This window comes from Haliotis rubra, unplaced genomic scaffold, assembly GCF_003918875.1.
Source record: "Haliotis rubra isolate DU_JTF1 unplaced genomic scaffold, ASM391887v1 Scf355, whole genome shotgun sequence".
NCBI lineage: Eukaryota > Metazoa > Mollusca > Gastropoda > Lepetellida > Haliotidae > Haliotis > Haliotis rubra.
Genome location: NW_025767030.1, coordinates 676375 through 700360, shown reverse-complemented (window position 1 = coordinate 700360; position 23986 = coordinate 676375). Strand labels below are relative to the sequence as shown.

Below are 23986 nucleotides of genomic sequence, written 5' to 3'. Positions count from 1 at the left end.
TCTGTACATTGTCAGCACATGTATATTCTAGCAGGAACATTGTGAGCATGTCTGTTTTACATCTGGTACATTGTCAGCACATGTATATTCTAGCAGGAACATTGTGAGCATGTCTGTTTTACATCTGGTACATTGTCAGCACATGTGTATTACATCAGGAACATTGTCAGCATGTCTGTATTCTATCTGGTACATTGTCAGCACATGTATTTTCTAGCAGGAACATTGTGAGCATGTCTGTTTTACATCTGGTACATTGTCAGCACATGTATATTCTAGCAGGAACATTGTGAGCATGTCTGTTTTACATCTGCTACATTGTCAGCACATGTATATTCTAGCAGGAACATTGTGAGCATGTCTGTTTTACATCTGGTACATTGTGAGCATGTCTGTTTTACATCGGTACATTGTCAGCACATGTGTATTCTAGCAGGAACATTGTGAGCATGTCTGTTTTACATCTGGTACATTGTCAGCACATGTATATTCTAGCAGGAACATTGTGAGCATGTCTGTTTTACATCTGGTACATTGTCAGCACATCTTAAGTGTATATTCTAGCAGGAACATTGTGAGCATGTCTGTTTTACATCTGGTACATTGTCAGCACATGTGTATTCTAGCAGGAACATTGTGAGCATGTCTGTTTTACATCTGGTACATTGTCAGCACATGTATATTCTAGCAGGAACATTGTGAGCATGTCTGTTTTACATCTGGTACATTGTCAGCACATGTATATTCTAGCAGGAACATTGTGAGCATGTCTGTTTTACATCTGGTACATTGTCAGCACATGTGTATTCTAGCAGGAACATTGTGAGCATGTCTGTTTTACATCTGGTACATTGTCAGCACATGTGTATTCTAGCAGGAACATTGTGAGCATGTCTGTTTTACATCTGGTACATTGTCAGCACATGTATATTCTAGCAGGAACATTGTGAGCATGTCTGTTTTACATCTGGTACATTGTCAGCACATGTGTATATTCTAGCAGGAACATTGTGAGCATGTCTGTTTTACATCTGGTACATTGTCAGCACATGTGTATTCTAGCAGGAACATTGGTACATTGAGCATGTCTGTTTTACATCTGGTACATTGTCAGCACATGTATATTCTAGCAGGAACATTGTGAGCATGTCTGTTTTACATCTGGTACATTGTAGCACATGTATATTCTAGCAGGAACATTGTGAGCATGTCTGTTTTACATCTCGTACATTGTCAGCACATGTGTATTCTAGCAGGAACATTGTGAGCATGTCTGTTTTACATCTGGTACATTGTCAGCACATGTGTATTCTAGCAGGAACATTGTGAGCATGTCTGTTTTACATCTCTGTACATTGTCAGCACATGTGTATTCTAGCAGGAACATTGTGAGCATGTCTGTTTTACATCTGGTACATTGTCAGCACATGTATATTCTAGCAGGAACATTGTGAGCATGTCTGTTTTACATCTGGTACATTGTCAGCACATGTATATTCTAGCAGGAACATTGTGAGCATGTCTGTTTTACATCTGGTACATTGTCAGCACATGTGTATTCTAGCAGGAACATTGTGAGCATGTCTGTTTTACATCTGGTACATTGTCAGCACATATGTATTCTAGCAGGAACATTGTGAGCATGTCTGTTTTACATCTGGTACATTGTCAGCACATGTGTATTCTAGCAGGAACATTGTGAGCATGTCTGTTTTACATCTGGTACATTGTCAGCACATGTATATTCTAGCAGGAACATTGTGAGCATGTCTGTTTTACATCATGTCTGTTTTACATTGTCATTGCACATGTATATTCTAGCAGGAACATTGTGAGCATGTCTGTTTTACATCTGGTACATTGTCAGCACATGTGTATTCTAGCAGGAACATTGTGAGCATGCATGTCTGTTTTACATCTGGTACATTGTCAGCACATGTATATTCTAGCAGGAACATTGTGAGCATGTCTGTTTTACATCTGGTACATTGTCAGCACATGTGTATTCTAGCAGGAACATTGTGAGCATGTCTGTTGTTTTACATTGTCATGTCTGTTTTACATCTGTACATTGCACACGTGTATTCTAGCAGGAACATTGTGAGCATGTCTGTTTTACATCTGGTACATTGTCAGCACATGTATATTCTAGCAGGAACATTGTGAGCATGTCTGTTTTACATCTGGTACATTGTCAGCGCACATGTGTATTCTAGCAGGAACATTGTGAGCATGTCTGTTTTACATCTCGTACATTGTCAGCACATGTATATTCTAGCAGGAACATTGTGAGCATGTCTGTTTTACATCTGGTACATTGTCAGCACATGTATATTCTAGCAGGAACATTGTGAGCATGTCTGTTTTACATCTGGTACATTGTCAGCACATGTGTATTCTAGCAGGAACATTGTGAGCATGTCTGTTTTACATCTGGTACATTGTCAGCAATGTATATTCTAGCAGAGAACATTGTGAGCATGTCTGTTTTACATCTGGTACATTGTCAGCATGTATTTTTATCAGGAACATTGTGAGCATGTCTGTTTTACAGTACATTGTCAGCACATGTTGTGTGAGCAGCATTGTCTGTTTTACATCTGGTACATTGTCAGCACATGTATATTCTAGCAGGAACATTGTGAGCATGTCTGTTTTACATCTGGTACATTGTCAGCACATGTGTATTCTAGCAGGAACATTGTTGTGAGCATGTCTGTTTTACATCTGGTACATTGTCAGCACATGTATATTCTAGCAGGAACATTGTGAGCATGTCTGTTTTACATCTGGTACATTGTCAGCACATGTATATTCTAGCAGGAACATTGTGAGCATGTCTGTTTTACATCTGGTACATTGTACATTGTCAGCATTGTGAGCATGTGTATTCTAGCAGGAACATTGTGAGCATGTCTGTTTTACATCTGGTACATTGTCAGCACATGTGTATTCTAGCAGGAACATTGTGAGCATGTCTGTTTTACATCTGGTACATTGTCAGCACATGTATATTCTAGCAGGAACATTGTGAGCATGTCTGTTTTACATCTGGTACATTGTCAGCACATGTATATTCTAGCAGGAACATTGTGAGCATGTCTGTTTTACATCTGGTACATTGTCAGCACATGTATATTCTAGCAGGAACATTGTGAGCATGTCTGTTTTACATCTGGTACATTGTCAGCACATGTATATTCTAGCAGGAACATTGTGAGCATGTCTGTTTTACATCTCGTACATTGTCAGCACATGTATATTCTAGCAGGAACATTGTGAGCATGTCTGTTTTACATCTGGTACATTGTCAGCACATGTGTATTCTAGCAGGAACATTGTGAGCATGTCTGTTTTACATCGGGTACATTGTCAGCACATGTATATTCTAGCAGGAACATTGTGAGCATGTCTGTTTTACATCTCGTACATTGTCAGCACATGTATATTCTAGCAGGAACATTGTGAGCATGTCTGTTTTACATCTCGTACATTGTCAGCACATGTATATTCTAGCAGGAACATTGTGAGCATGTCTGTTTTACATCTGGTACATTGTCAGCACATGTGTATTCTAGCAGGAACATTGTGAGCATGTCTGTTTTACATCTGGTACATTGTCAGCACATGTGTATTCTAGCAGGAACATTGTGAGCATGTCTGTTTTACATCTGGTACATTGTCAGCACATGTGTATTCTAGCAGGAACATTGTGAGCATGTCTGTTTTACATCTCGTACATTGTCAGTACATGTGTATTCTAGCAGGAACATTGTGAGCATGTCTGTTTTACATCTCGTACATTGTCAGCACATGTGTATTCTAGCATCTGGAACATTGTGAGCATGTCTGTTTTACATCTGGTACATTGTCAGCACATGTATATTCTAGCAGGAACATTGTGAGCATGTCTGTTTTACATCTGGTACATTGTCAGCACATGTGTATTCTAGCAGGAACATTGTGAGCATGTCTGTTTTACATCTGGTACATTGTCAGCACATGTGTATTCTAGCAGGAACATTGTGAGCATGTCTGTTTTACATCTGGTACATTGTCAGCACATGTATATTCTAGCAGGAACATTGTGAGCATGTCTGTTTTACATCTGCATTGTACATTGTCAGCACATGTATATTCTAGCAGGAACATTGTGAGCATGTCTGTTTTACATCTGGTACATTGTCAGCACATGTATATTCTAGCAGGAACATTGTGAGCATGTCTGTTTTACATCTGGTACATTGTCAAGGCATGTGCATATTTTAGCATGCATGTTCTAGCAGGAACATTGTGAGCATGTCTGTTTTACATCTCGTACATTGTCAGCACATGTATATTCTAGCAGGAACATTGTGAGCATGTCTGTTTTACATCTGGTACATTGTCAGCACATGTGTATTTTGAGCTCACAGGAACATTGTGAACATGTCTGTTTTACATCTGGTACATTGTCAGCACATGTGTATTCTAGCAGGAACATTGTGAGAGCATGTCTGTTTTACATCTGGTACATTGTCAGCACATGTATATTCTAGCAGGAACATTGTGAGCATGTCTGTTTTACATCTGGAACATTGTCAGCACACGTGTATTCTAGCAGGAACATTGTGAGCATGTCTGTTTTACATCTGGTACATTGTCAGCACATGTATATTCTAGCAGGAACATTGTGAGCATGTCTGTTTTACATCTGGTACATTGTCAGCACATGTGTATTCTAGCAGGAACATTGTGAGCATGTCTGTTTTACATCTGGTACATTGTCAGCACATGTATTCTATTCTAGCAGGAACATTGTGAGCATGTCTGTTTTACATCTGGTACATTGTCAGCACATGTGTATTCTAGCAGGAACATTGTGAGCATGTCTGTTTTACATCTGGTACATTGTCAGCACATGTATATTCTAGCAGGAACATTGTGAGCATGTCTGTTTTACATCTCATTACATTGTCAGCACATGTATTATTCTAGCAGGAACATTGTGAGCATGTCTGTTTTACATCTGGTACATTGTCAGCACATGTGTATTCTAGCAGGAACATTGTGAGCATGTCTGTTTTACATCTGGTACATTGTCAGCACATGTATATTCTAGCAGGAACATTGTGAGCATGTCTGTTTTACATCTGGTACATTGTCAGCACATGTGTATTCTAGCAGGAACATTGTGAGCATGTCTGTTTTACATCTGGTACATTGTCAGCACATGTGTATTCTAGCAGGAACATTGTGAGCACATGTCTGTTTTACATCTGGTACATTGTCAGCACATGTATATTCTAGCAGGAACATTGTGAGCATGTCTGTTTTACATCTGGTACATTGTCAGCACATGTATATTCTAGCAGGAACATTGTGAGCATGTCTGTTTTACATCTGGTACATTGTCAGCACATGTGTATTCTAGCAGGAACATTGTGAGCATGTCTGTTTTACATCTGGTACATTGTCAGCACATGTATATTCTAGCAGGAACATTGTGAGCATGTCTGTTTTACATCTGGTACATTGTCAGCACATGTGTATTCTAGCAGGAACATTGTGAGCATGTCTGTTTTACATCTGGTACATTGTCAGCACATGTATATTCTAGCAGGAACATTGTGAGCATGTCTGTTTTACATCTGGTACATTGTCAGCACATGTATATTCTAGCAGGAACATTGTGAGCATGTCTGTTTTACATCTGCTACATTGTGAGCATGTCTGTTTTACATCTGGTACATTGTCAGCACATGTATATTCTAGCAGGAACATTGTGAGCATGTCTGTTTTACATCTGGTACATTGTCAGCACATGTATATTCTAGCAGGCACATTGTCTAGCAGGAACATTGTCTGTTTTACATCTGGTACATTGTCAGCACATGTATATTCTAGCAGGAACATTGTGAGCATGTCTGTTTTACATCTGGTACATTGTCAGCACATGTATATTCTAGCAGGAACATTGTGAGCATGTCTACATCTCAAACATTTACATGTCTGTTCTACAGGAACATTGTCAGCACATGTCTGTTTTCATCAGGAACATTGTGACATTGTACATTGTCAGCATGTCTGTTTTACATCTGGTACATTGTCAGCACATGTATATTCTAGCAGGAACATTGTGAGCATGTCTGTTTTACATCTGGTACATTGTCAGCACGTGTGTATTCTAGCAGGAACATTGTGAGCATGTCTGTTTTACATCTGGTACATTGTCAGCACATGTGTATTCTAGCAGGAACATTGTGAGCATGTCTGTTTTACATCCTGGTACATTGTCAGCACATGTGTATTCTAGCAGGAACATTGTGAGCATGTCTGTTTTACATACATTGTCAGCACATGTATTTCTAGCAGGAACATTTACATCAGCACATGTATATTCTAGCAGGAACATTGTGAGCATGTCTGTTTTACATCTGGTACATTGTCAGCACATGTATATTCTAGCAGGAACATTGTGAGCATGTCTGTTTTACATCTCGTACATTGTCAGCACATGTATATTCTAGCAGGAACATTGTGAGCATGTCTGTTTTACATCTGGTACATTGTCAGCACATGTGTATTCTAGCAGGAACATTGTGAGCATGTCTGTTTTACATCTGGTACATTGTCAGCACATGTATATTCTAGCAGGAACATTGTGAGCATGTCTGTTTTACATCTGGTACATTGTCAGCACATGTATATTCTAGCAGGAACATTGTGAGCATGTCTGTTTTACATCTGGTACATTGTCAGCACGTGTGTATTCTAGCAGGAACATTGTGAGCATGTCTGTTTTACATCTGGTACATTGTCAGCATGTGTATATTCTAGCAGGAACATTGTGAGCATGTCTGTTTTACATCTCGTACATTGTCAGCACATGTATATTCTAGCAGGAACATTGTGAGCATGTCTGTTTTACATCTGGTACATTGTCAGCACATGTATATTCTAGCAGGAACATTGTGAGCATGTCTGTTTTACATCTGGTACATTGTCAGCACATGTGTATTCTAGCAGGAACATTGTGAGCATGTCTGTTTTACATCTGGTACATTGTCAGCACATGTATATTCTAGCAGGAACATTGTGAGCATGTCTGTTTTACATCTGGTACATTGTCAAAGCACATGTATACATTCTCAGCAGGAACATTGTGAGCATGTCTGTTTTACATCTGGTACATTGTCAGCACATGTGTATTCTAGCAGGAACATTTTAGGCATGTCTGTTTTACATCTGGTACATTGTCAGCACATGTATATTCTAGCAGGAACATTGTGAGCATGTCTGTTTTACATCTGGTACATTGTCAGCACATGTATATTCTAGCAGGAACATTGTGAGCATGTCTGTTTTACATCTGGTACATTGTCAGCACATGTATATTCTAGCAGGAACATTGTGAGCATGTCTGTTTTACATCTGGTACATTGTCAGCACATGTGTATTCTAGCAGGAACATTGTGAGCATGTCTGTTTTACATGTACATTGTCAGCACATGTATATTCTAGCAGGAACATTGTGAGCATGTCTGTTTTACATCTGGTACATTGTCAGCACATGTGTATTCTAGCAGGAACATTGTGAGCATGTCTGTTTTACATCTGGTACATTGTCAGCACATGTGTATTCTAGCAGGAACATTGTGAGCATGTCTGTTTTACATCTGGTACATTGTCAGCATTTATGTATATTCTAGCAGGAACATTGTGAGCATGTCTGTTTTACATCTGGTACATTGTCAGCACATGTGTATTCTAGCAGGAACATTGTGAGCATGTCTGTTTTACATCTGGTACATTGTCAGCACATGTATATTCTAGCAGGAACATTGTGAGCATGTCTGTTTTACATCTGGTACATTGTCAGCACATGTGTATTCTAGCAGGAACATTGTGAGCATGTCTGTTTTACATCTGGTACATTGTCAGCACATGTATATTCTAGCAGGAACATTGTGAGCATGTCTGTTTTACATCTGGTACATTGTCAGCACATGTATATTCTACAGCAGGAACATTGTGAGCATGTCTGTTTTACATCGGGTACATTGTCAGCACACGTATATTCTAGCAGGAACATTGTGAGCATGTCTGTTATACATCTCTGTCATATTCCTAGCAGGAACATTGTGAGCATGTCTGTTTTACATCTGGTACATTGTCAGCACATGTATGAGCATTCTAGCAGGAACATTGTGAGCATGTCTGTTTTTTTACATCAGCACATGTATATTCTAGCAGGAACATTGTGAGCATGTCTGTTTTACATTGTACAGTCAGCATGTGTGTATTATTCTAGCAGGAACATTGTGAGCATGTCTGTTTTACATCTGGGTACATTGTCAGCACATGTGTATTCTAGCAGGAACATTGTGAGCATGTCTGTTTTACATCTGGTACATTGTCAGCACATGTATATTCTGGCAGGAACATTGTGAGCATGTCTGTTTTACATCTGGTACATTGTCAGCACATGTGTATTCTAGCAGGAACATTGTGAGCATGTCTGTTTTACATCTGGTACATTGTCAGCACATGTATATTCTAGCAGGAACATTGTGAGCATGTCTGTTTTACATCTGGTACATTGTCAGCACATGTATATTCTAGCAGGAACATTGTGAGCATGTCTGTTTTACATCTGGTACATTGTCAGCACATGTGTATTCTAGCAGGGAACATTGTGAGCATGTCTGTTTACATCTGGTACATCAGCACATGTATATTGTCAGCACATGTGGGCATTCTAGCAGGAACATTGTGAGCATGTCTGTTTTACATCTGGTACATTGTCAGCACATGTATATTCTAGCAGGAACATTGTGAGCATGTCTGTTTTACATCTGGTACATTGTCAGCACATGTATATTCTAGCAGGAACATTGTGAGAGCATGTCTGTTTTACATCTGGTACATTGTCAGCACATGTATATTCTAGCAGGAACATTGTGAGCATGTCTGTTTTACATCTGGTACATTGTCAGCACATGTATATTCTAGCAGGAACATTGTGAGCATGTCTGTTTTACATCTCGGTACATTGTCAGCACATGTCAGCACATGTGTATTCTAGCAGGAACATTGTGAGCATGTCTGTTTTACATCTGGTACATTGTCAGCACATGTGTATTCTAGCAGGAACATTGTGAGCATGTCTGTTTTACATCTCGTACATTGTCAGCACATGTGTATTCTAGCAGGAACATTGTGAGCATGTCTGTTTTACATCTGGTACATTGTCAGCACATGTATATTCTAGCAGGAACATTGTGAGCATGTCTGTTTTACATCTGGTACATTGTCAGCACATGTATATTCTAGCAGGAACATTGTGAGCATGTCTGTTTTACATCTGGTACATTGTCAGCACATGTATATTCTAGCAGGAACATTGTGAGCATGTCTGTTTTACATCTGGTACATTGTCAGCACATGTATATTCTAGCAGGAACATTGTGAGCATGTCTGTTTTACATTGTCTGGTAGCATGTGAGTCAGCACATTGTCAGCACATGTATATTCTAGCAGGAACATTGTGAGCATGTCTGTTTTACATCTGGTACATTGTCAGCACATGTATATTCTAGCAGGAACATTGTGAGCATGTCTGTTTTACATCTGGTACATTGTCAGCACATGTGTATTCTAGCAGGAACATTGTGAGCATGTCTGTTTTTACATCTGGTACATTGTCAGCACATTTATATTCTAGCAGGAACATTGTGAGCATGTCTGTTTTACATCTGGTACATTGTCAGCACATGTGTATTCTAGCAGGAACATTGTGAGCATGTCTGTTTTACATCTGGTACATTGTCAGCACATGTGTATTCTAGCAGGAACATTGTGAGCATGTCTGTTTTACATCTGGTACATTGTCAGCACATGTATATTCTAGCAGGAACATTGTGAGCATGTCTGTTTTACATCTGGTACATTGTCAGCACATGTATATTCTAGCAGGAACATTGTGAGCATGTCTGTTTTACATCTGGTACATTGTCAGCACATGTATATTCTAGCAGGAACATTGTGAGCATGTCTGTTTTACATCTGGTACATTGTCAGCACATGTGTATTCTAGCAGGAACATTGTGAGCATGTCTGTTTTACATCGGGTACATTGTCAGCACATGTGTATTCTAGCAGGAACATTGTGAGCATGTCTGTTTTACATCTGGTCAGCATTGTCAGCACATGTATATTCTAGCAGGAACATTGTGAGCATGTCTGTTTTACATCTGGTACATTGTCAGCACATGTATATTCTAGCAGGAACATTGTGAGCATGTCTGTTTTACATCGGGTACATTGTCAGCACATGTATATTCTAGCAGGAACATTGTGAGCATGTCTGTTTTACATCTGGTACATTGTATTGTCAGCACATGTATATTCTAGCAGGAACATTGTGAGCATGTCTGTTTTACATCTGGTACATTGTCAGCACATGTGTATATTCTAGCAGGAACATTGTGAGCATGTCTGTTTTACATCCTGGTACATTGTCAGCACATGTCTATTCTAGCAGGAACATTGTGAGCATGTCTGTTTTACATCTGGGTACATTGTCAGCACATGTATATTCTAGCAGGAACATTGTGAGCATGTCTGTTTTACATCTGATTACATTGTCAGCACATGTATATTCTAGCAGGAACATTGTGAGCATGTCTGTTTTACATCTGGTACATTGTCAGCACATGTGTATTCTAGCAGGAACATTGTGAGCATGTCTGTTTTACATCTGGTACATTGTCAGCACATGTATATTCTAGCAGGAACATTGTGAGCATGTCTGTTTTACATCTGGTACATTGTCAGCACATGTATATTCTAGCAGGAACATTGTGAGCATGTCTGTTTTACATCTCGTACATTGTCAGCACATGTGTATTCTAGCAGGAACATTGTGAGCATGTCTGTTTTACATCTGGTACATTGTCAGCACATGTATATTCTAGCAGGAACATTGTGAGCATGTCTGTTTTACATCTGGTACATTGTCAGCACATGTATATTCTAGCAGGAACATTGTGAGCATGTCTGTTTTACATCTGGTACATTGTCAGCACATGTATATTCTAGCAGGAACATTGTGAGCATGTCTGTTTTACATCTGGTACATTGTCAGCACATGTGTATTCTAGCAGGAACATTGTGAGCATGTCTGTTTTACATCTGATTACATTGTCAGCATGTATATTCTAGCAGGAACATTGTGAGCATGTCTGTTTTACATCTGGTACACATTGTCAGCCATGCGTGTATTCTAGCAGGAACATTGTGAGCATGTCTGTTTTACATCTGGTACATTGTCAGCACATGTGTATTCTAGCAGGAACATTGTGAGCATGTCTGTTTTACATCTGGTACATTGTCAGCACATGTATATTCTAGCAGGAACATTGTGAGCATGTCTGTTTTACATCTGCTACATTGTGAGCATGTCTGTTTTACATCTGGTACATTGTCAGCACATGTATATTCTAGCAGGAACATTGTGAGCATGTCTGTTTTACATCTGGTACATTGTCAGCACATGTGTATTCTAGCAGGAACATTGTGAGCATGTCTGTTTTACATCTGCTACATTGTCAGCACATGTATATTCTAGCAGGAACATTGTGAGCATGTCTGTTTTACATCTGGTACATTGTCAGCACATGTATATTCTAGCAGGAACATTGTGAGCATGTCTGTTTTACATCTGGTACATTGTCAGCACATGTATATTCTAGCAGGAACATTGTGAGCATGTCTGTTTTACATCTGGTACATTGTCAGCACATGTATATTCTAGCAGGAACATTGTGAGCATGTCTGTTTTACATCTGGTACATTGTCAGCACATGTATATTCTAGCAGGAACATTGTGAGCATGTCTGTTTTACATCTGGTACACATTGTCAGCACATGTGTATTCTAGCAGGAACATTGTGAGCATGTCTGTTTTACATCTGGTACATTGTCAGCACATGTATATTCTAGCAGGAACATTGTGAGCATGTCTGTTTTACATCTGGTACATTGTCAGCACATGTATATTCTAGCAGGAACATTGTGAGCATGTCTGTTTTACATCTGGTACATTGTCAGCACATGTATATTCTAGCAGGAACATTGTGAGCATGTCTGTTTTACATCTCGGTACATTGTCAGCACATGTATATTCTAGCAGGAACATTGTGAGCATGTCTGTTTTACATCTGGCACATTTTGGGCACATGTGTATTGGAGCAGGAACATTGTGAGAACGTCTGTCTTACATCATGGTACATTGTCAGCACATGTATATTCTAGCAGGAACATTGTGAGCATGTCTGTTTTACATCTGGTACATTGTCAGCACATGTATATTCTAGCAGGAACATTGTGAGCATGTCTGTTTTACATCTGGTACATTGTCAGCACATGTGTATTCTAGCAGGAACATTGTGAGCATGTCTGTTTTACATCTGGTACATTGTCAGCACATGTGTGTATTCTATCAGGAACATTGTGAGCATGTCTGTTTTACATCTGGTACATTGTCAGCACATGTATATTCTAGCAGGAACATTGTGAGCATGTCTGTTTTACATCTGGTACATTGTCAGCACATGTGTATTCTAGCAGGAACATTGTGAGCATGTCTGTTTTACATCTGGTACATTGTCAGCACATGTATATTCTAGCAGGAACATTGTGAGCATGTCTGTTTTACATCTGGTACATTGTCAGCACATGTATATTCTAGCAGGAACATTGTGAGCATGTCTGTTTTACATCTGGTACATTGTCAGCACATGTATATTCTAGCAGGAACATTGTGAGCATGTCTGTTTTACATCTGGTACATTGTCAGCACATGTATATTCTAGCAGGAACATTGTGAGCATGTCTGTTTTACATCTGGTACATTGTCAGCACATGTATATTCTAGCAGGAACATTGTGAGCATGTCTGTTTTACATCTGGTACATTGTCAGCACATGTATATTCTAGCAGGAACATTGTGAGCATGTCTGTTTTACATCTGGTACATTGTCAGCACATGTGTATTCTAGCAGGAACATTGTGAGCATGTCTGTTTTACATCTGGTACATTGTCAGCACATGTATATTCTAGCAGGAACATTGTGAGCATGTCTGTTTTACATCTGGTACATTGTCAGCACATGTATATTCTAGCAGGAACATTGTGAGCATGTCTGTTTTACATCTGGTACATTGTCAGCACATGTATATTCTAGCAGGAACATTGTGAGCATGTCTGTTTTACATCTGGTACATTGTCAGCACATGTGTATTCTAGCAGGAACATTGTGAGCATGTCTGTTTTACATCTGGTACATTGTCAGCACATGTGTATTCTAGCAGGAACATTGTGAGCATGTCTGTTTTACATCTGGTACATTGTCAGCACATGTATATTCTAGCAGGAACATTGTGAGCATGTCTGTTTTACATCTGGTACATTGTCAGCACATGTATATTCTAGCAGGAACATTGTGAGCATGTCTGTTTTACATCTGGTACATTGTCAGCACATGTATATTCTAGCAGGAACATTGTGAGCATGTCTGTTTTACATCTGGTACATTGTCAGCACATGTATATTCTAGCAGGAACATTGTGAGCATGTCTGTTTTACATCTGGTACATTGTCAGCACATGTATATTCTAGCAGGAACATTGTGAGCATGTCTGTTTTACATCTGGTACATTGTCAGCACATGTATATTCTAGCAGGAACATTGTGAGCATGTCTGTTTTACATCTGGTACATTGTCAGCACATGTATATTCTAGCAGGAACATTGTGAGCATGTCTGTTTTACATCTGGTACATTGTCAGCACATGTGTATTCTAGCAGGAACATTGTGAGCATGTCTGTTTTACATCTGGTACATTGTCAGCACATGTGTATTCTAGCAGGAACATTGTGAGCATGTCTGTTTTACATCTGGTACATTGTCAGCACATGTATATTCTAGCAGGAACATTGTGAGCATGTCTGTTTTACATCTGGTACATTGTCAGCACATGTATATTCTAGCAGGAACATTGTGAGCATGTCTGTTTTACATCTGGTACATTGTCAGCACATGTATATTCTAGCAGGAACATTGTGAGCATGTCTGTTTTACATCTGGTACATTGTCAGCACATGTATATTCTAGCAGGAACATTGTGAGCATGTCTGTTTTACATCTGGTACATTGTCAGCACATGTATATTCTAGCAGGAACATTGTGAGCATGTCTGTTTTACATCTGGTACATTGTCAGCACATGTATATTCTAGCAGGAACATTGTGAGCATGTCTGTTTTACATCTGGTACATTGTCAGCACATGTATATTCTAGCAGGAACATTGTGAGCATGTCTGTTTTACATCTGGTACATTGTCAGCACATGTATATTCTAGCAGGAACATTGTGAGCATGTCTGTTTTACATCTCGTACATTGTCAGCACATGTATATTCTAGCAGGAACATTGTGAGCATGTCTGTTTTACATCTGGTACATTGTCAGCACATGTATATTCTAGCAGGAACATTGTGAGCATGTCTGTTTTACACATCTGGTACATTGTCAGCACATGTGTATTCTAGCAGGAACATTGTGAGCATGTCTGTTTTACATCTGGTACATTGTCAGCACATGTATATTCTAGCAGGAACATTGTGAGCATGTCTGTTTTACATCTCGTACATTGTCAGCACATGTATATTCTAGCAGGAACATTGTGAGCATGTCTGTTTTACATCTGGTACATTGTCAGCACATGTGTATTCTAGCAGGAACATTGTGAGCATGTCTGTTTTACATCTGGTACATTGTCAGCACATGTATATTCTAGCAGGAACATTGTGAGCATGTCTGTTTTACATCTGGTACATTGTCAGCACATGTATATTCTAGCAGGAACATTGTGAGCATGTCTGTTTTACATCTGGTACATTGTCAGCACATGTATATTCTAGCAGGAACATTGTGAGCATGTCTGTTTTACATCTGGTACATTGTCAGCACATGTATATTCTAGCAGGAACATTGTGAGCATGTCTGTTTTACATCTGGTACATTGTCAGCACATGTGTATTCTAGCAGGAACATTGTGAGCATGTCTGTTTTACATCTGGTACATTGTCAGCACATGTGTATTCTAGCAGGAACATTGTGAGCATGTCTGTTTTACATCTGGTACATTGTCAGCACATGTGTATTCTAGCAGGAACATTGTGAGCATGTCTGTTTTACATCTGGTACATTGTCAGCACATGTGTATTCTAGCAGGAACATTGTGAGCATGTACATCTGGTACATTGTGGGCACATGTGTATTCTAGCAGGAACATTGTGAGCATGTCTGTTTTACATCTGGTACATTTGGGGCACATGTGTATTCTAGCAGGAACATTGTGAGCATGTACATCTGGTACATTGTCAGCACATGTGTATTGGAGCAGGAACATTGTGAGCATGTCTGTTTTGCATCTGGTACATTTTGGGCACATGTGTATTCTAGCAGGAACATCGCGAGCATGTACATCTCGTACATTGTCAGCACATGTGTATTGGAGCAAGAACATTGTGAGCATGTCTGTTTTACATCTGGTACATTGTCAGTGTATATGCAAGAACACAACTCCAAAACTCGCATTGACAGGGATTTATTAAAGTTACGCTTTTCGGTAGTCGTTGACAAGTCATTGGTTAATTATCGTTGACATGACTCGGTCCATCGATGAGGTTTAAGAAACTAAAAGAAACAAAATGATTCTTTTAGATAATACATTACTTACTGCACTTAAATATAACTTTTCTGAATTTTCAAATATAGGATTTCATGATTATCAAATATAGCTATTCAAAATTGTTAGGTAAAACGTTTGAAGATTGTCAGACAATGCATTTCAGTAACGTGCTTCAATAACAGCTTTCTATCAAATTACACAATAATAATGGTCAAAATATTCCAAATGATAACTCCAACAACATATACTATTCAAATGTCATATAAAGTTACACAATGTATGATTAAAAGCACTCACATTTGTGTTGCTATACAGGGAGGTTTGCAGACAGCCAAGTGACCTTGTGGATAGCACAGTAAATCAGCCTTGCATGAAGATTTTGTGCAAAGGTTATGGTCATGTGACCATCAATAATGAAAGTGAGGCTATATATTTACTGATTAAATTTAGAAAAGTTTTTGCCATTACACTGGATTTGAAACCTAGCACTTTGGATCACAAGTCTAATGTGTTAACCATTAGGCCACCATACAAGACACTCATACATGCCTGGTTTAACAATGCTGAACATTACCGAATATAACATAACTTGTATTTAGCATTAACAGTCAGCATATGTGTATTTGAGCAGAAACATTGTGAGAACGTCTGTTTTACATCGGGTACATTTGGGGCACATGTGTATTCTAGCAGGAACATTGTGAGAACGTCTGTTTTACATCTAGTACATTTGTGGGCACATGTGTATTTGAGCAGGAACATTGTGAGAACGTCTGTTTTACATCTGGTACATTTGGGGCACATGTGTATTCTAGCAGGAACATTGTGAGCATGTCTGTTTTACATCTGGTACGTTATCAGCACATGTGTATTTGAGCAGGAACATTGTGAGAACGTCTGTTTTACATCTAGCACATTTGGGGCACATGTGTATTCTAGTAAGGACATTGAAGATTTTGACGTTACATTTTCACCCGTTTATTAAACAGATGCACAAAGCAAGATGCCGTCATCGGGCAGTTCACCATTGAGAAGTTGAATGACGTTGATGTAGCCTGGGCTCCCCTGTACGGCTTCAAGTTCGTCAACTACCCCGACTCCGACCTCATCATTGACTGCACGGTGCTCGTGTGTTCCGGCAACATCGTCGCTCCGTACAGGAAGATGCATGGTAATAGCAATAGTTCAAGGAAGAAAGGTCCTAAATGTTTACCACTTCGGTCAAACCCACGAGCCCCGGTGTTTCGCTGACAACATTAGAAACATACTCAGGCGAACTGGGATTCGAACCCACAATAATTATTTACTGACAACCTAAGGGGCATCTTAGACTGGACCACTCGTGCTTTACAGATGTGTGTTAATGTCAAATATCCAACACAACACAGATCGCTATTCTGTCTCACAGTCCCTGAATCACATTATTTTCCCTAACGAAGCAAGTCCAGATTTCCCAAGGTTCAGGAATTTCCCATCTCACTGAGGATCCTTTTCACTCTAAATGGGTCTATTATATTCCGAGACTAAGCGTCAGTCCATATAGATGACCTGCAACACATGGCTGTGTAAGTTTCAAGTCGTACTTGAGAGGATGTAGAACACACTTGACATGGGTACATGATGCCCACAGTTGGTCCACTGTCTCAGATTGTGAGGACACATGCACTCATGAGTGGAGATGACAGAGCGGAACTGTGCGCTCGTCGTCAGTCGACTGAAGAGGTCATCAAGATATCAACCTCTGTCACGTGACTGACTTAGTGGCATGGTGCCCCGATATCGCCAATTTGCTCACGCCCTCCCTCAGTCACGGGTTTGTCCGGTCCAAAATCAAGCATTTACGTATACACGCCTTGGTGATGCAACATGTATTTGTTCACTGTAGTGTTTAACACCAGTCACTTATACCCCCATTCCACAGAGATTTCTGGCTCATCGGTCACTCATTGGAAGCAAAGGTTTTCTTCCTTCCGGTAACCCACCGAAGAGTATCGTATCACAGTGTGATGAATCCGATTTGTGTTTGTCAGGTCAGTGTCCGATGTGTCGGGCGTGATCCGATGGGGCGAATTCGTCCGATGAAAGAACTAAGCTCAGAGCTTAGGTCGCCATCGGATCAGTGTCGGATGAATGTCGAGTCAGTCCGATGTGTGTCGGATTCGTGTTGTGCAAGTATCGGACGTGTCTAGCCGACGTCTGACGGCAATCTGATAAGTGTCCGAGATTAACAGTCACCTGACGCTCATCTGATTACAATCTGCGGTCTTCCCAACGCTCCTGATAGCCGCCCATCACCAATTCGATTCTCCTCGGATGGTAACATGATATTTAGCACCGTCCGATTGCTAACCGTTTTGACATCAGAGGGCAATCGCTCATTAACTCAACTTCCATCCGACACATATCGCACATCAAGCGGTGACATCTGACGGCCAACGGACTACAAAGGGAGGGTCAGCCGACACTCAGTCTGCAGATTTCCATCGGACCAAGATCCTGAAGATGGGTCCAAGAAAGAACAGAAATGTTCGAGGACAGAAGGCAAAGAAGTGACTTCACAGCACCCCTCAACAATCTTGAAGTTCCAGAAGATTCTCCTGTGCCTCCTCCTCCTCCTCCTGAAGATGCAGAAGATAACGACGTGGCCTTCTATGCCTACTTCTCAGCCTACTTCTCAGCCTTCTTCTCAGCACCTCAAGGGTCATTGCATCTGTTGCATAGTGTGTTGCTGCAGCACAAACACAAAGCCCAGGGCCGCAGTGTAGCGGGGACGGTGATCCATGACAGGTACCGTCAGGAGGTGCAGCCCGCTTTAACACTGCTGAAGGGGTCGTTGTCGGCACAGGCACTACAGATACGTACCCCAGGTACGGTACTGTATACACATATGTACCCTAAACAAAGTCAAAATACAGAAACGTACCCGGTACCGTAAAAGGCGGACGAGTCCATATTCTGCAATCCAAAACCGAAACCGCATGTAGGTGTTCCCGTTCAACTGATTGCGATTGGTATTCATATGCATCGCGAAATATCCGTCACTGTGTATTCTCAGTACTTAGATAACGCAATCAAATGTATCTAATACAACAGCATGACAGATCCGATCAAGAATACGAAACAATGGGAAGGGAATCGTCCTAAGGTACGTTTATGTATTCCCATTATGGCCAGGGTACATATCTGTATTACCCGTGCCGACAACCCCTTCAGCTTTAATACTCGACTGCCGATTTTGGCGACAAATCCGACCAGTATTGAGACAGTGTCCGATTATCCTACGAATAGTAACTGATTTGTGGGATTGGTGAGAGATGCTGGGAGTGTCAGATTAGTGTCAGGTCACTCTCGAATTTCAATCCGACCGCAATCGGATCAGTCGGACGCCACCGATGACTATGGCGGACATACATCGGGCCGCTACCAGTCTTTCATCCGATTAACCCGATCAATGTTGGATCTCTATCGGATTTTACGGAAAAAGGGGATCCCCAAAAAAGGATGTCGGGTTAATGTTCACTGGAACTAATCGGAACGCTGACATTTTCGCAAAATTGGGTTCAGATGGGCTTCATATGAGGTTCTGATGGTCAGTGGTATGGGGATGTTACAGACACAGTCTGCTTCTGGTACGAGGAGATGTTTTAACTGAACGATCAGTGAATGCGATCAATGAATAATCAACTAATAACAATCAAACGTCTTTGTGTCAAAAACGGTTGTCCCGAGGCGGAAGCCGGCTCCCTGCTTATTCCTTTTTAGTCACAATATCGCAGTTGTATCGAACCTCGGTTAGCTCGATGTTTTCAGTATTTATACACGCTGGGTTAGGTTACAAACTTTGTGGCAGTGCAACCACGAAATAGTCACGGTCGAATATTTCAGGAATAGTGTTGAAAGGTAGCAGGAATTCGCTGTTTTCAGAGTACTTAGGAAACCGCTCAGGTCGACAAAAGTCATCAAATCGCCACATTCCCGCTCTATAGACGTACATGCAGCTATCTAGAACCTACCACATTCCCGCTCTATAGACGTACATGCAGCTATCTAGAACCTACCACATTCCCGCTCTATAGACGTACATGCAGCTATCTAGAACCTACCACATTCCCGCTCTATAGACGTACATGCAGCTATCTAGAACCTACCACATTCCCGCTCTATAGACGTACATGCAGCTATCTAGAACCTACCACATTCCCGCTCTATAGACGTACATGCAGCTATCTAGAACCTACCACATTCCCGCTCTATAGACGTACATGCAGCTATCTAGAACCTACCACATTTCCGCTCTATAGACGTACATGCAGCTATCTAGAACCTACCACATTCCCGCTCATAACGTATTCCCGCTCTATAGACGTACATGCAGCTATCTAGAAACCTATAGACGTACATGTAGCTATCTAGAACCTACCACATTCCCGCTCTATAGACGTACATGCAGCTATCTAGAACCTACCACATTCCCGCTCTACATTCCTAGAGAACCACTCTATAGACATCCCGCTCTATAGACGTACATGCAGCTATCTAGAACCTACCACATTCCCGCTCTACAGACGTACGTACAGCTATCTACAACCTACCACATTGCCGCTCTATGTACGTGCAGCTATCTAGAACCTACCACATTAAGCCTGGCACAATCTCTACTGTCATATGATATCATGCCATTTGTTTACACATGTCAACAGCACCAGCAAACTTTCTTTCTGAAAGAACACACCCAAGTGTCACTGCATGTTTTCATGGTTGGTTGGTTGTTTAACGCCGCACTCAGCAATATCCCAGCTGTATGGCGGCGGTCTGTAAATAATCCAGTCTGGACCAGACAGTCCAGTGATCAGCATCATGAGCATCGATCTACGCAACTGGGATACGATGGCATGTGTCAACCAAGTCAGCGAACCTGACTACCCGATCCCGTTAGTGACTTCGTCGACTCGTACGACAAACATAGGTGACTGAAGACCAATTCTAACCCGGATCTTGACGGGTTGCATGGTTTGACTTATCGGGGGTGAATCATAAATATTAAGAAAGAAACATTAAATATTCACGTAAGTACCCATACGTATACAAATCACCTCTTGGAATGTCCACATTAAAGTACTGTCGGAAATAGAAAAAAACTGGGGGTTTTCGCATTGATATCTACAATTTATGTAGTTAATATGTGTAAGTGTGAAATATGTGTTAAACTAGGTTCGGCCTAACTACAGTCTCAGTGGTAGGGAGATAGGAAACGTAGAAAAAGGATTTTACTGAGGAGAGATTAGTGCAGAAATGAGAAATGCGGGTTTTTTCTAAGTCCAAAGCGACTTATTTGGAACAGACCATGGCTTTATGCAAATTAGTGTGTGATGATATTATATTACAAAGGACAATTTTTAAAAGTCCATTTTGAAATTAAACTTAGCTTCATTATAAACGATAGCTGATGTAAAAAATAATAACTTTAATACTGAAACTATGAAGGATGTAGCTACCATGGAGTCTCACTATCACTATACAAAGAAACAGGTAGGAGGGGTCGTCTCAAAAGCGAATCCAGGACAGGTGTCGTAGACGGTGGTTTGGGTCGGGCTGGGGGATAGAGATATAAGCTGAGATAAGATAATGCTTTAGGGGAATTAAACTGGGAAGCAAACGGCATGTCATAACAATTTACAAATAATATCCAGTCCTGTCGATCTTCGGGTGGTCATGCCACCTATATATTTGGAGACATTTAATACCATGGCTGATTTAAGCTTTTCCATGGGTATCATACCATTTTACGTATCTCAACATAAACTTTATGATCAATAGATGAGACATATTCAACACACATGAAAAAGCATAAAATATCTTTGAGATAACCCCTTGTGCCTGTAGGCAGGACGTGCATTTCATGCCAGGTGAGTTGACGGTCCGTCGTCATACCTTCCTGAGCCACCTAATTGCCATCTATAGTCCGATCTATTGTTTTGAGCAGCTATTCGTATTTTTCGTAAGTTTTGCCCGATTTTACGAGTAAACATGCTTTTCTGGATATACTATTATGCATCCCACTGAATGTCCAGTTAGGTCGATGTGGGTTATTTCGATATATATGCTATTTGTAACTTTGTCAGTTTTAGGGATACGGGGTAACAGCCTAAAACAGGGTTTTTTTCTATTTCCGACAGTACTTTAGTATCTTGAATGTTCAAAACAACTTTTGAAATAGTCACGTTGAAGATCTTTTCTCGAATATTCGGAATTTTAATTATTCGTGTGTTAGACAGAGGACGAAAAATTCCTGTCATACTTAAAGTAAACTAAATACAACCCGATTCGTGAATAATGTACGTCAATAGCCATTCAATGTGGTTTCTTCAGTTCTTGTTTCGGGACATAAAATCCATACAATCAAACACATTTTTCACGGGGAATATGTCTCACTTGTGGTTAGAATATTAAGAACTCATTTCGTCATGATAATCTGCAAAATCCGAAAACCAAAATTGAGCACTGATTCCATTTTTAAAACCGAATGTCTTTTGTTTTTCTGACCAGCCAAGCAACGGTCCCTCCAACAGTTGCTACAAAATGCCCCAAACGCAAGGCTACAATAAACGTCGGAAGCGTTACGTCGGTATGTCACGTGACATCGTCCATGCTGAAAGAGGTTTGACAGCACGAACCAGGATTAAGCTGAAGTACAACTAAAACATCACGTGGTAAGTCTTATTCAGGGTCAGAGGGGCCCAGTACTCATGTATTGTCACGGACAGCATCTGTAGTACAGGTCACTAAACACCGTTATGGAAGCCTCAGCTGGTGTGATAACAGTGTGACAGTGAGGGGCCGATGTTCCCACCCTCAATATGATGGGGCATTGAGTTGATTGCTCAATATTTCACCCACAACTCCCCCGTGGACTAACGTCAGTATCATGTATATTAGCTTGTCAAAGAAGGTCCTGCACAGTAGACTAACGTCAGTATCATGTATATTAGCTTGTCACAAGAAGGTCCTGCACAGTAGACTAACGTCAGTACCATGTATATTAGCTTGTCACAAGAAGGTCCAGCACAGTAGACTAACGTCAGTATCATGTATATTAGCTTGTCACAAGAAGGTCCTGCACAGTAGACTAACGTCAGTATCATGTATATTAGCTTGTCACAAGAAGGTCCTGCACAGTAGACTAACGTCAGTACCATGTATATTAGCTTGTCACAAGAAGGTCCTGCACAGTAGACTAACGTCAGTATCATGTATATTAGCTTGTCACAAGAAGGTCCTGCACAGTAGACTAACGTCAGTATCATGTATATTAGCTTGTCACAAGAAGGTCCAGCACAGTAGACTAACGTCAGTATCATGTATATTAGCTTGTCACAAGAAGGTCCAGCACAGTAGACTAACGTCAGTATCATGTATATTAGCTTGTCACATGAAGGTCCTGCACAGTAGACTAACGTCAGTATCATGTATATTAGCTTGTCACAAGAAGGTCCAGCACAGTAGACTAACGTCAGTATCATGTATATTAGCTTGTCACAAGAAGGTCCAGCACAGTAGACTAACGTCAGTATCATGTATATTAGCTTGTCACAAGAAGGTCCAGCACAGTAGACTAACGTCAGTATCATGTATATTAGCTTGTCACAAGAAGGTCCTGCACAGTAGACTAACGTCAGTATCATGTATATTAGCTTGTCACAAGAAGGTCCTGCACAGTAGACTAACGTCAGTACCATGTATATTAGCTTGTCACAAGAAGGTCCTGCACAGTAGACTAACGTCAGTACCATGTATATTAGCTTGTCACAAGAAGGTCCTGCACAGTAGACTAACGTCAGTATCATGTATATTAGCTTGTCACAAGAAGGTCCTGCACAGTAGACTAACGTCAGTATCATGTATATTAGCTTGTCACAAGAAGGTCCTGCACAGTAGACTAACGTCAGTATCATGTATATTAGCTTGTCACAAGAAGGTCCTGCACAGTAGACTAACGTCAGTATCATGTATATTAGCTTGTCACAAGAAGGTCCTGCACAGTAGACTAACGTCAGTATCATGTATATTAGCTTGTCACAAGAAGGTCCTGCACAGTAGACTAACGTCAGTACCATGTATATTAGCTTGTCACAAGAAGGTCCTGCACAGTAGACTAACGTCAGTACCATGTATATTAGCTTGTCACAAGAAGGTCCTGCACAGTAGACTAACGTCAGTATCATGTATATTAGCTTGTCACAAGAAGG

At 40.5% G+C, this 23986-nt stretch overlaps 1 long non-coding RNA gene across 1 annotated transcript in view; it reads left to right on the top strand.

Annotated features, from left to right (window-relative positions):
- The window catches only part of LOC124285234, a 52719-nt gene that overhangs the window by 13641 nt on the left and 15092 nt on the right, over positions 1-23986 (top strand). The window contains exons 2-3 of the long non-coding RNA XR_006900760.1: positions 16730-16911; positions 22287-22450. This is a non-coding gene — a long non-coding RNA (uncharacterized LOC124285234). The remainder of the gene's footprint in view (positions 1-16729; positions 16912-22286; positions 22451-23986) is intronic.